Source organism: Cetorhinus maximus, chromosome 2 (genome assembly GCF_964194155.1).
Source record: "Cetorhinus maximus chromosome 2, sCetMax3.hap1.1, whole genome shotgun sequence".
NCBI lineage: Eukaryota > Metazoa > Chordata > Chondrichthyes > Lamniformes > Cetorhinidae > Cetorhinus > Cetorhinus maximus.
In genome coordinates, this window is record NC_135880.1 from 214,361,494 (window position 1) to 214,379,308 (window position 17,815).

Sequence of the window (17,815 nt, forward strand, 5' to 3'; positions counted from 1 at the left end):
AACCTTTGGAATTCTTTACCCTAGGGGGCACTGTAAGCTCAATCATTGAGTATGTTCAAGACAGAAATCAATAGATTTCTGGATACTAATGACATACTAATGGGATATTGGATTGTGCAGGAAAGCAGAGTCGAAGTGGTTAATCAGCCATGATCTAGTTGAATGGCAGAGCTTGCTTGATGGCTGAATGGCCTACACCTGCTCCTATGTTGCTATGGCCAGGGTTTTACTCCCATTGGGCGGGCTCGGCAGGGATGGGTGGGAGTGGTTGGGAAGCCGATCAATTAAGCCCAATTAAGGCCAGCCCAGCGTCAAACGCGTGCTGCAGTGCTCAGCGCTGCCTGTGTGAGGTGATGGGAGGCGGGGGAGGTGATGGGGAGCAGGCGAGCGGGGAACTTCACGCATGCACACAGGTGCATGCAGGAAAAGCTCCCTGAGGCACAGAGCTGCCTCAGGGAGATGAAGGTTTATGTAAATAAAAAATAAAGACTTTTAGAATGTAATAAAACATGTCCCCTCATGTGACTCTGTCGCATGAGCAGGGACATGTTATTTATGAAAAGTCAAAATTTTTATTTTATTTTTAATTGCTGTTGGAAACCTCATCCTGCCTGTGGATGAGGTTTCCAAAAAAATGCAAAGGCCGTTTGGCCTTTTCACCTGCCCGCCAACCGCATCATTTTACACTCGATTGGGTCAGGCACACACCCAACCAACGAGTTAAAAACTCTGGCCTATGTTCCTAAACAATAATCAGGGAAAAAATTAATAGCTGCATAGACAAATGTGAGTTAATTAGGAAAAACCAGCATGGATTTCTTAAGGGAAAATCCTGTTAAACTAACTTGCTGGAGTTTTTTGAAGAGGTAATGGAAAGGGTTGATGAGGGTAATGCTGTTGATGGACTTCGAAAAGGCATTTGGTACCGTGTCACACCATGGATTTGTGGGCAAAATTATAGCCTATGGAATAAAGGGTACAGTAGCGACATGGATATGAAATTGGCTGGGTGACAGCAAACTGAGAGTAGTGGCTAATGGATGTTTTTCGGGTTGGAAGATGTTTTGTAGCAAAGTTCCCCAGGTGTTGGTGTTGGGACCTTTGCTTTCCCTGAAGTAAATTAATGACCTAAACCTCGGTGTACAGGGCACAGTTTCAAAATTTGCGAATGATATGGAACTTGGAAGCATTATGAAATGTGAGGAGGATAGTACTTCAAAAGGACATAGACAAGTTGGTGGAATGGGCGGTCAGGTGACAGATGAAGTTCAATGCAGAAAAATGTGAAGTGACTCATTTTGGTAGGAAGAACACGGAAAGACAACATAAATTAAAGGGTACGATTCTAAAACGGGTGCTGGAGCAGACGGACCTGGGTGTATATGTTCATAAGTCATTGAATGTGGCAGGAGGGGTTGTGTAGCCCGGTTATTAAAGCATACAGTATCCAAGGCTTTATTAATAAGGGCATACAGTTTAAGAGCCACAGGCTATGTTGAACTTGTATAAGCCAATAGTTAGGCCTCCGCTGGAGTATTGTGTCCAGTTCTGTGCACTGCACTTTAGGATGCAAAGGCATTGGAGTGAGTGCTGAAAAGATTCACGAGAATGGTTCCAGGGATGAGGAACTTCAGTTATGAAGCTAGATTGGAAAAGTTGGGACTATTTTCTTTGGAGAAAAGAAGGCTGAGAGGAAATTTGATAGAGGTATTCAAAATCATGAGGGACCGAGATAGAGTGGATAGTGAGAAACTGCTACCACTCTTGAAAGAATCGAGAACGAGAGGGCACAGATTTAAAGTAATTGTCAAAAGTGGTATGAGAAAAAAACCTCTTCATGCAATGAGTGGTTAAGGTCTGGAATGCACTGCCTGAGAGTGTGATGGAGGCAGACTCATTCGAAGAATTCAAGAAGAATTTAGACTGTTGTGTGAAAAGGAAATATGTGCAGGGTTACAGGAAGAAGGTGGGAAGAAAGGCACTAGGTGAATTGCTCATTCGGAGAGGCGGTGCAGACACAATGGGCCGAATGGCCTCCTGCGCTGTAACAATTCTGTGAGAACTGAAAAAAGTTAGAGATGTAACAAGTTTTGTGCAAGTACAGAGGCAGTAAACGTGGGAAGGTGAGGAAGGAACAAAGCAGAAGATTTCCTCTTTGGAAAGTAAGAGTGGTTAAATGACAGCAGGGATGATAGTGGATTAGGCAAAATGTGATGATAATAGCACAAGAGAAGCCTGGAGCATCATGAAAAGATACTTCCAACCCTTCCTGCAGCCATGTAATCTCCAGGGAGCGGAAAAAGGGCCATTATGAGAAAATAAAAACTATGGAAAATGCCTCTCCAACCTCCCTCAATTGACGAAAACATGTGCTGGATATCGCATTGACAATGCAGATACTAACTTTTAATCCATTTACTTTCTATATAAAATTAATGGCTTCTAATCATTTTGAATGTGGACAAGTTCAATCAGGCAGTGGGGAGGAGGTGGGTCGGCCTTTGATTTTAGGACAAAGGTTATTTTCTTCTCTTCCACAATCACTCCAAGTTGCAAAATTGTCTCTGATGTTCCCCAATTCCTTTCTCGTGTTTGTAAAAGATCTCATTGCTCATTGTCCTGGCCAATATTTGTTCCTCAATCAACATCACAAAAATCAGATTATTTGGTCATTATCACATTGCTGTTTCCGGGAGTTTGATGAATGCAAACCACCTACATGACAGCAGTGACCATACTTCAAAAAGTGCATGTTTTTATTCACTGGATGTGGGCATTATTGGCTGCACCAACATTTATTTCCCAACCCTAATTGCCCTTGTTCAGAAGACATTTAGGAGTCAACCTCATTGCTGTGGGTCTGGAGTCACATGGAGGCCAGACCAGCAGATTTCCTTCCCTAAAGGACATTAGTGAAACCAGGGCTTTTCATGGTCATCATCATGGACTTTTAATTCCTGATTTTTATTGAATTCAAATTTCACCATCTGTCGTGGTGATATTTGATCCCAGGTCCCCAGACCATTACCCTGGGTCTCTGAATTACCAGTCCAGTGACAATACCACCACACCATCACCTCCTTATAAACTTCATTGGCTGTAAAGTGCTATTAGATGCCCAGTGGTCATGAAAAGCACAATATAAATGCAAGTCTTTATTTCTTTCTTTATACTCCTGGAAACTGCCTGGAGCACAGGAATGGAAATGTTTTTTTTTCTTTGTTCAGCCAACAGTCATGTGCAACATGGAATTTTTAGTATGGTGGAGGAAGTCAAAATACACATATATCCATAGGCCTGATTAATGGTCCTCACTTGAGGTTGCATCCTTGTATTTTGTTTCCTCAACTTTGCCACAGTGAAATACAATGTTAAGCAATGCTTATGTTAACTTATATCATCATTGTAAAGTTTACATTCTGCCTTTGCAGGTAGCAGAATAACCTTCAAATTTGGTAACAGAAAGATTCAGGCAAGATTTTTGCTTTGATTTAGGAGCAGGAACTGAGATGGGTGGGTGTGTAATTTCATGCCTTCGGCTGGCCCCCAGTGAACTGTATTTGGGAAGGTTGGATCAGGGGCGGAATGACTACCTGAGCATAAGTTAGTTAAGGCGATTAAAAAGCCAATTTGGGGCATTGATCAGTGGCCAACTGGAATTTTCGGACTGTGGACCCATCCCCGTAGCATCAGCAGCATTGCAGTTGTCTGGAGTTGGGCTCCCAACAACAGGCCAGCATCCAGTGCTCCAGGATGCTTTTGAGTCCACCCCGCCCCTTACCCCCCAACTTCCCTGTACTGAGACGGCCTCTCAAGTTGGAGGCACCCTCTCTCTGTCTCTTACCTGCAACGGCAGGCTTCTGCTACTTCATGGCCGAGGGCCTCCTGTTGTCCACTCGTTGGCCAATCAAAGGCAAAATCGAATTTGGGTTACTGCTCCCGACATAGTGTGTGGTTGAGACCTGCATTTGACCCAAAAGTCCTGATCCTGATGCAAAATGCAAAATCCTACCCTCGGTTTAAGAGGTAAGGGGTACAAATGTTTTCCAAAATGGATGGCTGTTTGCTATTCTCACCACTTATTGGTCTACAGAGCTACTGGGGAGGACATTTATAGTCATATGGGCTCTCGATAATACTTTGCGATGTATTTATAATTATAAATGTTCTTTTACAAACACTTAATGTTGACAAAGATTTCCTTTTGGAAACACCGTACTCTCACTAGTGTTCTGGTTTGCTGTCTGGTTAGTGGGAACCCACCTATTATACTTTGCGTATAGTATGACATCTGTTAAAAGGTTCATCTTTCATCACTTCTCCACCAAGAAACCTCAGTAAAAGGTCTCCTTTTAAAAATCTTAACAGTTTAAAAAAATTATGAACTCGGTCTGTTCTAGTTTGTGAATCATCTGATTTAAACAATAGAGCTGAAGGCATCACCAGGGGCATATTGACTTCCCTGAGATATTGGGCAGAATTTATTGTCCCGCGGGTGGGAGCGCACCCGACCTGAACGGGAGTGAAATAGTGCGCGATGACGTCAGGCGAGGGTCCCGATGTCATCGCGTACTCTCGGTCGGCGGGCGCACGCGACAGGTAGCAGCGCACCCGCTGACAATTGAGAGGTCTATTAAGGCCCTTAAACAAATAATTAATTCGTACTTTTCACTGCCCGCTCAACCATTTGGTTGGCGGGTGGACGAATAGGCCAGGCAGACTTTGCATTTTTTTAGGTAACCTCACCCTCATTTTTAAATTCAGATGATCTGGAAACTTGACAATTCTTCCAGATCTTGTTCTGGTCTCATTCGGAGGAGTGGTAGGCTCAACTGCTTTGGGCAAGCTCCGTTGGCTTGGAGTTGAAATCAGGATATTCTTCGTTTCTGGCACTTGGCTGGCTCCATCTGATCCGCTTATAGTATAGTAGGAGATTCACCTCGAGGGATGAGGAGGAGACTCTCCTATTCCGCCTGATCGTCCCTTCCAGGGTATGTATCAGGTATGACTTCGGTTGATCAACATCTCTCCAGACAATGAACCCTATCTTTCACGGTCCCTGATATTCAAAAATTGCTTGAAAACTCTGAATCCATTCTCTCCACGGAAATATTTAGTAAAAGGCGAAAGATTTATACAATTTGAAGAGGATTTAGAGTTGATGGTCCCTGATCTAAACCTTGTCACCTTTGTGTAACTGGGGCAGTTTTCAAGTGCGGTACCTCCTATTGTATGCAGAAGCCTGGCTCTGTCTGTAGGACTGTTCTTGGTCCTGAACCTTCCGGTAGTCCCTGGCTGCCAACCCTGGGATTAAGTTCTTTGGCCACATTGGGAGTTGAGTGTGAAGTTTTCTGCCCAGCAGTAGCTCTAATGGGGCAAATCTATATTGCAATGGGGTCTTAAAAGTATCGTCGGGAAGTCTTTGCTTTTTCTTCAAAAGGGTTTTAATGGTGCCTAAGCCTTTTTCGGCCTCACGATAAGATTGTGGATACTTTCTAGATATCCCCCCGCAAAGCCTGGCCCGACCCCTCCCCAACCCCAAAGCCTGACCTGACCCGACCCGACCGACGCCATCCCCCTCCCACCCCCAACAAGGGCTCGACTGCACCGCCCACCCCCCACAGGCCAGGCCTGGCTACCCCACCCCCTGCATAACCCCATAACCCTCCAGATCCTACCCACTTACTGAATACATTTACCTTGCCAAAGACCTTTAAACCTGCCTGGACCTATAAACTTACCTGGTTTACAGCAGCTAGTGCCATAAAAAGGTGGCATGGCTAACTTACCTTCGACCCTACAGCCCTCGACGCGAGGCCCCAGATCTCGCCTGGCCTGAGTCGGAAGGTCGGGCCTGGGTTTCAAGCTGAGTGGCAACCCGACTCAATTGCTATTCCATTGGAAGTTACAGCGCAATATCTTCAGGGTTGTGTCCAACTTCAAAAATCTAAGTACCCGATCGTGATTTGACGCGAATGGGCCTGAATCTTGCGCTCGCGGGCACGCACGGTCGACTGGCCTGGAAGTGGACGTAAAATGTGCTTCTGGCTGTGGCCGACCCCCCACCCAAACGCAATTTCATTTTGGCTGCCGGCCGGGGGGGAGGGGGGTGGGGTGCAGGAAGAGGGCGGGCGCCGAGGAAAGTGAGGATGCCAGTGGGCGCTTGTAATGAGCTCCCTGGAGACAGGCAGCTGCCGTGAAGCTGCCTCAGGGAACCGCAGACCTGGACCGATTAAATGGGAAGGGAAAAAACGCAGCAAACTGTGTCTATTCAGCACCCTCAAGCATCTGGCAGCAGGACTCAGAAAACCTCAGTCCCCAGACATCTTTCTTTTAATTATGTTTCACCCCGGACATCTCCCCCTGCCCTGGATAGATGTAGCGAAAATGTGAAGGCCGCCTGGCCGATTGGGCCCGTCCGCCAACCGCAAAAGCAGATGGGCCGCGTAAAATCGCTGTCAATTGCCACCTTCATGGTCTTAATTGCCCACTTATTTGACGGCGGGGGCACTTTCAACTGCCGCGTGCGCCCGCCGAGCGAAATGTATGCGTGACTACGCGACAACGTAGGGACGCACACCCGACATCCTCTCATGTGGTTTCATGCGCTGTAGGGTCGGGCACTGCCTGCATGAGTGGCGTAAAATTCTGGCCGTGATGTAACCAGGATCTGAAATAAACTGAGGAGGGTCCTCTGTTCATATCTCGGCAAGCCACAGCTTTACCTCACTGTTTGAACAAACAGAAACTACACTTCTGGGATAAAAATGCCTAAACTATTTTTTTAAATAAATTCCAAAAGCATTATAAAAGATGCATCATGGAGAATACATTTTATACGTCTTAAAAAGAGGGCGTTTAGCATAGCAAGGGTTAATGTGGGACAGGAGAAAGTACCGTCCACAGTATGATGTAGAGAGACACATGACCATAGACAGGGTCAGAGTTATATGGAGAGACTTAAGTAGAAGTCAAAATGGAGTAAGCTCCTAGTTTGGGCTATGCTTTGTACATATGTATATAGTTATGTGTTACCCATAAACACTACTGTTCAACCTTACAAGCATTTATACCTCTTTGTGAGACCTGATGAACAATCCCTTACAACATGGTGGCAGCTCATGAATGAGCCTAGAACCAAAGAAGCTGGTGAAGGACCCAGAACCTGAATAACTAAGGGAACAATATCCTGACCTGACCGAAGTGTACCTGAGCCGAAGACACAGCTGGAGATTTCCTATAAAGAAGATCCATTGCAAACTTGGATGCTGAAGGGCAGAAGAATAATCCTCAGTGCAGCTAAAGGACCAGAGCTTGTGGAGGGCCATTATGAATCCCCATCGGCGGCAGAGTCAAAGCACCTAGCAAGGGCAAGGAAAAAAACTCAGTTCTAAGCCTGCATTAGCCTTTAAAAGTCTTCAGGCTATTAATCAGTCAGAGCAGTCTGTTTCGTTAATCACCACAGCCAGCCCAGGTTCAGAGACAGCGTCATACAACATGGCAGCCAAACTCTGCTGAAAATAAATTAAGTTTTAAAAAATCAGCCAAAGTTGGGAATCACCTTCGAATCGCCTTAACATATTCTGAAAATGTTCTAAAGGGCCCACAAATCTTTGATTAAATAACTGTCAGCACGAAATCAATCCTTTTGAGGTCGGGGCCTCAATCGCCACGGGACCCCACCAAAACCCGACGAGCACGGGAAGAATTGAATAAGCTGTTACGGAAGCACCATCTTTAAAGGTGAAACAGCATGTAAAGCTGTACTCCTCCGAGCTGATAACAAACCTACCCCGCCAAATAAATTTGGGATGATACGAGGACCAGGCCAGAATTGGGGGCTTTGGTGAAAAAGAATTTCAAGAGACATGATTGCTTCAGGATTAAATAAGAAGACAGAGGCTGAACAAGTGAATACACTACTGTACTCAGTAGGTCCGACAGCTGATGACATCACTGCGAGGCAAGGAATAAATTAATCTTTAGAGCAGTTTGAAGAGGTTCTGAAATCTTTCAATACCTACTTTAATTTAAGAGTAATAAAATTTTAGCCTGAGCAAAGTTCCACAACAGCCTGGAGAACCCACTGACTCTTTCATAAACGAACTATACAGATCGGCTGAAGGCTGTGACTATGGCAACCTTAAGTCAGGGCTCATACGAGCCCGAATAGTAGTCAGAGTGGCTGATGATGCTCTTTTGGACACACTGCAGGCAAAAGAAGATCTAACTCTAGAAACAGCCATCCAAATAGTCAGGCAGTCTGAAGTTTGCCAACAACACCAGTCCATTTTATGTGGCGAGGCCAAGCCACGGTATAACCCCAACTGTGTTGCTCATAAAACAACAAAAGTGCAGGGAGATTCCCGGCCAAAGGAGACAATGTCCAAACAGACCACATGAGGGCAGGAAACCATGTCAGCACTGTGGAGCCAAAAGACCTGACAGGCGAGGACAATGTTCAGCAAGATCTGCGCAGAGTTTCAACAGCAACCAGCTGGTTGCAACACTTTGGAAAGCTGTGCAACAAGACATCAAGGTGTGCAGAGGATCTCACTCAAAACAGTCTGGAGATTTATGTACCACACCAGGAAGAAGTCCAAACATACTTCTTGGGTGAGATCAAGGGTCCCGGATTCTCCTTTTGGAGTGCTGACATTTCTGTAAACGGCCACTTCACCAATTTCAAATTGGACATGGGAGCCAATGTACGGTCCTCTTGGAAAGGGGACCATGGCTATTGAAGCAACGCCTGATGCCATCCACAACACAGTTGTACAGAGCAGGTAGCATTAAGCTCCCAGTTAAAGATACATTTCAAGCCACACTCAAATACAAAAACAAATGAATACAGGAGGCATTATTTGTTCTCCACAATCAAGACTTTTCCTTTTTGAGCATGAAAGCCTGTGCCGACCTTTACCTCCTTCAGAAAATTGATGAGGTTAACCAGTAAGGGTCTGGTTCCAATTTTAAGAAAGAGCTTCTGAAGCTTTTCACTGGATTGGGGCAAATGAAGACTGCATACAGTGTGACATGAGAGAGGATGCCAACCCCATGTGCCTGTTCACACCACAGAAAATACTTCACCCACTTATGAAGCAAGTAGAGGAACAACTGAATGAGATGGCCAAGATGGGGGTCACCCCTCCCCAGTCGCTCAGCTGAGGGAATGGCGTTCTAGGATGGTCCCAGCTCTGAAGCTAAACCTGAAGTCAACCTGACACAACTCAACAAGGCAGCAGCGAGAGAAATCCACCCAATGTCCTCGAAGGATGACAGCCTGACCAAGCTCTCCAAAAGCCCAGTGCTTTCAGAGCTCGATGCTAAAAGCGGCTTCGGGCAACTTCCACTAGATGAGAAGTCCAGATCACTGACTACGTTTATCACCCCATTTGGCAGATTCTGTTTCAACCGATTGCCCTTTGGCACTACCTCAGCGCCCGAGACTTTTAAACGCACAACATCGGCCATCTTACAGGGCCTGCAGGGTGTCACAGGACCCCTGCTCAAAAAGGACCAGGTACGGTGCTGGGATGCACACCAAGAGCGAACATTCGGTCACGTCAATGGCATACTGCTCTCACCCAATATCCTGGCTCACGACGACCCATCCTGCCCACTACACTAACAATGGATGCCTCCTCCACAGGCCTAGGGGCAGTTTTATTCCAGGGGCAACTGGATGGATGCCGCTGACCAGTGTATTATGCACCTAAAGGATTGTTAGACTCAGAGATGCGGAATGTTGTTATTGAAATGGAAGCTCTTGTAGTCACATGGGCTTGCGAAAAGTTCTCTGGCTACATTATTGGCCTGAAGGTCACCATCAAAATGAACATAAATGACTCGTCTCACTATTAGTGGAGAAAGAACCCGCGGAGATTCCCCAGAATTCAGCTTGTGTCTCATCCACTTCGCATATAATAAGGTGTATATTCAAGGGAAACATCAAGTGACCGCAAACACACTGTCCAAGGCCACGGTCAACCTTCTTGTGACAAATGATGTCAACCTGGTCGATGAGCTCGAGTCGTATTCCGAATGGATGAGAAAACAATTGCCAGCTACCTCAGGGAATCTTCAGCAAATACGTCAGGAGCAGTTGCGAGATGAGGAGTGTGTCCACATCTGTCATTACTGTCAACAAGGGTGGCCAGAGCAGAAGCCAGGTGGCAACGTCATGAAAATTTGTTTTGAGGAGCAGCAGCCTGACGCGTGATACATGATCTGCCCAGTATATAACAAGCGGTTGGTCATTCCAGTCTCCCTTCAGCTGGAGATTCTCCAACGATTCCACCAGGGACACCTGGGCATGGAAAAGTGCCAAGCACAGGCCCAGTCTGCAGTGTGGTGGCCGGGAATGTCAAGGGCAATTGAAGAAACGATCTCAAACTGCCAGGCACAAACCTGTGCTGAGGGTATTCCTTATCCCCACACAGTGGGGCACCCTTATCCCCACATAATTCCATACCAGGCTGTGAGAACGGTTGGGAATGGATTTATTTGTGTTTAATGGCAGATCCTCCTTCATTGTGGTTGATGACTTCTCCCAATGGATCGAAGTGAAGCAGTTACACACGACGATGACAGGGATGGTTGTTCGTTCCTTGAGGGAAGTGATTGCCAGGCATGGTGGTGTCTGATAATGGCCCACAATTCAAAATGAATGCTTCACTCAGTTTGCCATCAGTTATGGCTTTCAATGCCTTACCAGTTCCCCAAGGTATCCAGTCCCATGGGGGGCGGGGGGGTTGGGGAGTCCAGCAGGGTGAGGGGGGCGCACGGTGGAGGAGTCCAGTTTGGGGATGGTGGGATGGGGGGGTAGAGTCCCGTTATGGGGCTGTGAGAAGTCCCATGGAGGTGGGGGGTGCGAGGTTATGGGAGTCCTGTTGGGGGGCAAGGGGCGTCCCATGGGGAGAGAGTCTCCTGGAGCGGAGAGTCCTATGTTGAGGCGGGCAAGAGGGGTGGGGGAGAGTCCCGTGAAGGAGGAGTCTCATGGGTGGGGCTGGGGGAGTCCCGTGGGGGGAGAGTGTCGGAAGTAGGGGAGGTGAGTCCCGTGGGGGGAGCGGGGTTGTCGATGTGGGTCTGTACAATAGCTACCCAGAGGCTAGAAGTGGTTTTAAATCTTTTAACTGTTTCTGGTTAACTATTGATGTAACACAGTCAGAACCATCTGAAGTTTGTGATTTAAATCGCATTATCAGATGGTTCCCAGTGCAGGGCAATTGCTCATGGGAAGTTTGCACTTTCCAGGCAATTGCCGTGCAAACCTTAACTGGGAAATTCCGGTGGGGGGGAGGGATTCCCCCATCTTTGGGGTACCTCTCAGATATGATGCCCTGGAGCTTGGAAGTTACAGCCAATTGAGTGTATATCAGACATGGGTCCTATTTTTGAAGAGCATCTGTATATTGAAAAGTTAAGCCACCCTTTCCAATATTGCTTTAAATCAACCTTCAATACCCTTAGCCAAACATTAATTTATTTCAACTACCAGTCTCTTATTAATTTAAATGACAAGCTCTTTTTAGAAAGTAGAACCAGAAAAGTCTAATCATATCCTTCCAAAACATCATGTTTGGTCTAGTGTTGACCAGAACCTCAGTAAACTAGTCTTACTGTAATAAACATTAGATAACATGACTCAATGCTTGACGTTGCTACATGACAGAAGTCAAGTACAAGTGATGTGGTGAGAAGTGCTAAATTGTTGGCAAGACCTGCTTTCATTTTCTCTGCCTAGCTGGTAGGAGGAGTTTTTTTTTAAAGTGACAGTATTTTATTTGTACACCCAATTGTAAAATTTTTGCCATCAATTGACAGGCTCCACCAACCTCCTTGATCTTCTCTTCAGCCTTCCTACTGAAGAACATTGCCTGAGTGATCTGGCAGTCTTCCTTTAAACCAGGACTTTATAGTAACCAGCATGCACAACATCAACAACAGGTGCTGGTCCTTCAGGTTTCTTGGCATAGTTTAATCTGTTCACTGACCGGCGCCCACAGCTCATCCAGATTTATGGTCGGACAGAACAACTGATTTCTCTTCAGATGGTACTGTCTCATACCAACTTTTCCAAAGTAACCTGGGTGATATTTATCAAAATTGATTCTGTGATGATGCGTACCACCAGCATTGGCACGACCACCAGGATGCTTCCTGTGTTTGCCAATATGGCCATGACCATGGCTAATGCGTCCTCTTAACTTCCTGGTTTTTCTCAATCTGGTTGGCATCTTGGCAGGTATTGATGTGCTTTTTTGAGCCACTGGTGGTTAGATGCAGTTGAGTGACCTTCTAGGCCAGCTAATGGTCAATCATGTTAGTGCAGGACTGAAGCCCCATAGAGGTCAGGGTAGATATGGATGGTTCCGCAGAGGATATTAGTGAATCAGTCGGCCTTAGCATGTGAAAAGGATTTGCACACCTTCTGTTTGTCAGTGAAGCAGCACCTGAGCAGAAGCAGAAAAATCAGGCATGACCTGTGCCAATTAATAGCACCTGAATTTGAAGGGATCTGAGTGACTCCAACTTTTTTGCCTCTAGGTGTTAAATTGACAGCAGCCATAAATTTATTTTCCACAGTGAAGTTCAAGGCACTGGGAATGATTTTGCTGGCATTACTCAAAGTACAATGTGTCCACCTGCATTCAGCAGGTGACTGATGTACTGTTCCAGAAGTTGGCAGGTTCATCTATTCTGCCAGCATTGCTGAGATAGTTTTGTGCTATTGCTACTTTCCCCAAGATTCTGCGTTAGACTATGTTCATATAAAAATCTGGGAGCCATTGTTTAATCTAATGGTATCCATCAACCACAAAGGCTCCTGTTCCCTTAACATGTAAATTGCTTATGATGCCGAGGGATTCATCGTTTGATGAATGGCAAGTTTCCAAGGTCAGTGTGCACAATTGTGAACCAAATATGCGCTTCAATGACTATTTGAACAGGATAACAGACTACACCTTTTGCACATAGGAATGCATTGTGCCATCAACGACTCTTATCTCTCTATAAAGTCAAAGGGCTGGATGTTTGCTCCTGAGGCCAACAGTTCGAGTCAGGAAATTCCCTGGCTGAGTGAACCCGCCTCGGGAGAAAAAGTGCTCCAAGTGGCGTAACTTTCTCTCAGGCACGCCGCCCCCAGACGCATATCGAGGCAGCCACATGGTCTGCCGAGTGCCAGGGTGGGCTGTTTAAAAGCTGAGCCTTGCTTCTCTTGGACTTAATCCCAATTGTTTTAAATATTAGGCCCTCTACCCCTCACTTCTCGAATACCCCAGGCTTGAAACTTCCCAACTTTAGAAAGATTCTTTGAACACCTCCCTGGATAGGATGCCAGAAAAATATTGTTGCCTGATAGGAACAGAAAATGCTGCTGTTATGTACTTGCCGGGCTGCTGTATATCTTGTTTGTCTGATTTATTTCAGAGCAATGCAGAGATGACACTAGTTCTAAATCTACAACAGTTTGTTTAATTCATCACAGGCAGAATTTATGTGTTCCTTTTTCTTGCCCACAATCGATATATTTGTATGTAAAAGGTGTGTGTTTTTACCCTCAGAGTGATTGTCCAAATTTAAATTATCCCAGCAGCAAGCTTTTTGTGAGTTTTTAAATAGAGAAGGTTATTTATTATACCACACATACTGTGGAGGTTTAAACCACAATGTCTCACTCACTGGACTCACACACACAAAGGTTAGATACACATAAAGGTAAAACAAAACAATTACAGTATATGATTGTTTCAGTCTCTTCATGGCAGGCCTATAGTTTCTTAGCCGAGTCGATGCTTTAGTTGAAGTGAAGGTTTTGTAACACAGAGGATTCTCAGTAAATTGTGAGGCTTCTTATAGTTGAATGTCCAAGAGGTTGGTTCTCAGGTGAACTCAAAGTTGGAACAGGTGGGGGCAGGGGGTGGAAGGAGCCCTTCCCCCACTTTCAAAGTATTGCTGTTTATTAACTTGGCTGCTTAGATGACTCAAAGCTGGTTTGATGGCTTTCTAATGGAACATTGACTCCGCAAAACAGCTTCTTGCTGTTATTTTAAAAGCAGCCAACAATATAGCTTCTTCACCATGTAACTTGTACAAACTAAAAGTCCTTTTTTTCCGGAATCGAGTGGTGGTTTGATTACACACCCTTTGTTGTTGTTTGACACCTTAAAATTCACATTCATTTAACACACAGAACCCAGATATTTCCGGAACTCTCTCTGTACGGCTTCAGTTCTTGACTCTCTAGCTCCAACCACAGGCTTAAGGATCATCTTAAAGGAGGAGAGGGAGGTAGAGAGATGGAGAGATTCAAGGAGTGTATTCCAAAGCTCAGGGCATCCGCAGCCAAAGGCATGCCTGGAGTAAGTAAAATTCTGGACAAGTAAGATGACAGGATTCACGGAGAACACACATCCTGGAAGATTGTGGGGCTGGAGGAGATTATAGGGATAGGGAGGGGTGAGGCTTTGGTGCCACATAATTGCTCTTTCCGAATGTGAACCCTTCTTTCTTAATATTTTCTAGTTTGGTACTGTGACCTATTTTAGTTGTGTGACCCCAGTCTTTCAGCTTGGGCTGTGGGACATGTTCTCAGTTACAGCTTTGACTTTTTTTACAGGCCCACAGATTATAAGTGCCTTATTGCACTTTACATAACATACTTAATTCTATAATGATCTAATACTTCCAATGCTGTGAGCATGTCAAGATGATATCACTGCAGTTGCTTGACTTCACTAGATAATTATAATGTTAGCAACTTCAACCCACCCACTCTAATTAGAGCAATTACTGTTCTGCAAATTAGATACAGGTGGGACAAAAAGCGCTGGCACCTTGAATGATGTCCTGAAACTAATACTTCAGACAAATTAAAGTAATAACAAAGTCCAGTCATGCATCATCTTAATACACACAATGTCACAATGTGACATTTAATTATGTTTTGAGTGCCCACATTATAATTCACTCTTCCCATTGTGACTGCCCCTTTTAATTAGAAATCTTTAGGAAGGCCCTTTATTGAAAGGGAAGTGTATTCCTTGCAGCTTACTGGGATGTAAATGATATGTAGCTCAGCTATCGCGTTGATAAGGTCTTTTAATTAGACATGAAACTCTTAGCTTGTTGGTGTGAAATGATGTTGTGTTAGTGGTACTAAAAATTATCAGTTGGATCCCTGAGTCAGGAAGAAGGTGGTTTTGCATTTCCTGTGTGCTATCTGCTTCTCTTTCTGCTGAAGTGGGACTTGTGGAGATCAGAGGGGTAGGATTAGTATTGCCTGCAATGCTTCCCACCTGGCTATACACTCAGCCTCTTAAGTTCACACATAATAGGTGGCAACTGAGGTAAGATACTGCACGATGGCCTGCAGTAATGTAATCAGGAAACGTACCCCAACATGAGTAAATCCCTTCAAGGGAAACTGGATGAAAGCTAAGAAAAAACATACACTATATTTGCAGTTGTTAATAAACAAGAACCAATCGATAAAATGATTGTTTACCGCCCACAATTGGAGGAAAGATCGAGTCAGGCTGTTCTTAGTTGGAGGCTCTTTAAATAAAGAGTTAAATTTTCAGTGTTGTAAAGTTTACAATACAGCTTTCTTGTGGGAAACATAATCCATTTTTATCCACAACATTTTCTGAAATGGAGTAAAATCTCAATGTAGGTCCATTTAACAATGAGTTCAGTCTGTTTCAGAAAGTATTGAAATATTACTGGTATAGATAGGTAGGGAGTAATAGATCTCATTATTCACAACTTTAAAAATATCTTTGATGTCAATGAGGCTTTGAGCTGCCTTGAGGAGACATTTCTCAAAAGCCTTCGATTTCAGCTTTTGAATACATCTTTGTGACTAGTGACAGGGAAAGGCTACAGTAACAGGGAACTGATTTGATTTGTTCTTACAGGTTTCATTTATTAAAAAGACTTATCATAGTGTCATTTTGTGCTGGCGTGATTACAAAGAAAATGACATTATTAGTTATATAAAATAATGCACAGCTGGAAAAACAAAAAATAAAGGATATACTAATATTATATTGGGCTGGATTTTTCAAGCCATAGATAATGATTAGGCTACTAAAAGGTGAGCCTATTGAGCTACACAGACCATTTGTGATTAGAATTTCTATAAGTAGCCCTCGAAGGTCTGCTTGTTACCAATAGTTATATATAATTCCCATTTTAATTGATATGGTATTATAAGAACCAATTCTTTGTGCAAAGCAAATAATGGAATATTAAACATTCATCCCATGTTGCTAAGTACACAACATCAGTAAAACAAATAGCAAAATACGGCAGAAATTCTGAAATAAAAGCATAAATTGCTGGAAACATTAAATGGCATATGTGGAGAAAGAGTTAAGAGGTTATTTATTTACCCTCACCCCTCCTTTTCTCCGGCTCTGTATCTACTTTTAAGCTTATCATTTGTAACATTTGTAAAGGTCCCATACCTGAAATGTTTATCTAACCCTTGTTTCTCTGTGGGTGCTGCCTGATCTATTCACGTTATATCCAATCAGTTCCATCTGAATTATTTTGCCACGTGACAATGAAAGTAAAAGAAATAGCTGCATTTATATAGCCAATGAAGTACTTTTGAAATGTAGTCACAGTTGTAAGGTGGGAAATGCAGCAGCCAATTTGCACACTGCAAACTCCCACAAACATCAATGTAATCAGGAGCAGATAATGTTTTTTCTGTGATGTTGATCGAGGGATAAATACTAACCAGGATTAACTCCCTTTTTCTTTGAAATAGTGCCATGGGATCTTTTACATTTACCCAAGCGGACATTGGTTTAATGTCTCATCCAAACAATGGCACCTCTGCCAATGCAGCACTCTCTCAGTACTGCTCTGATGGGACAGCCTCAGCTTCTATGCTCAAGCCCTGGAGTGGATCTTGAACCCAGAATCCTGTGATTCAGAGGTGAGAATGTAACCCACTGAACCATGACTGACAGTAAATAGTTTGAGCTTTGTTTTGATAGAGGCTACTTTCTTTTCTGAGCAATACTTTGTACTAACATTGAGAGGGTAGGGTGACAACCTTCATCCAGATCTCTTGTTGTGACTTTCTAATGATAAGCTTGAAATATGCAACAACAAACTGGAATGGGAAGACCTTCATGAAGAAAGGCTTCCTTTCTCTTCCTCTCCCATTGGTTAAGGCAATGGAACTTGGTGACTTTAGTTTGCTTATCCTATGACAATGTGTCTGAGCTTAAGAACTCATTGTTGGAAATCATCTGCATAGAATCGTCCACCACCGACCATTGGTGCTCAATATGTACGAACATACGAAATAGCAGCAGAAGTAAGCCACTCGGTCACTCGAGTCTGCTCCGGCATTCAATAAGGTCATGGCTGATCTGTTTGTGTTTCGAATTCCACATTCCCACCTATTCCTGATAACCTTTGATTCCCTTGCCTAACAAGAATCTTTCTACCTCTGCCTTAAAAAATATTCAACGACCCACCTCCACTGCCTTCGCAGGCAGAGAGTTCCAAAGTTGCGCAACCCTCTGAGAGAAAAAAAATCTCCTCATCTCTGTCCTAAAAGGGCAGCCCCTAATTGTAAAACAGTGGCCCCTAGTCCTGGACTCACCCAGAAGAGGAAACATCCTTTTGATCTTGTCAATACCGTTCAGGATCTTATATACTTCAATGAAGTTACCCTTCACTCTTCTGAACTCCAGTGCCCAGAACTTTTATCTTCCGCAATAGCCTTTGATGTGGCGCCTTATCAAATGCTTTCTGGAAATCCAAGTATAGCACATCTACAGGCTCC

At 44.3% G+C, this 17,815-nt stretch overlaps 1 non-coding gene and 1 pseudogene across 1 annotated transcript; both read right to left on the bottom strand.

Annotated features, from left to right (window-relative positions):
- Window positions 1-5,044: 5,044 nt before the first annotated feature.
- On the bottom strand, window positions 5,045-5,161 carry LOC144671866 (U5 spliceosomal RNA). Its single transcript, XR_013574037.1, has one exon. It is a non-coding gene; the product is annotated as a U5 spliceosomal RNA (small nuclear RNA).
- Window positions 5,162-11,729: 6,568 nt separating this feature from the next.
- LOC144689777 (large ribosomal subunit protein uL15 pseudogene) lies at window positions 11,730-12,239 on the bottom strand (annotated as a pseudogene).
- Between the last annotated feature and the right edge of the window lie 5,576 nt (window positions 12,240-17,815).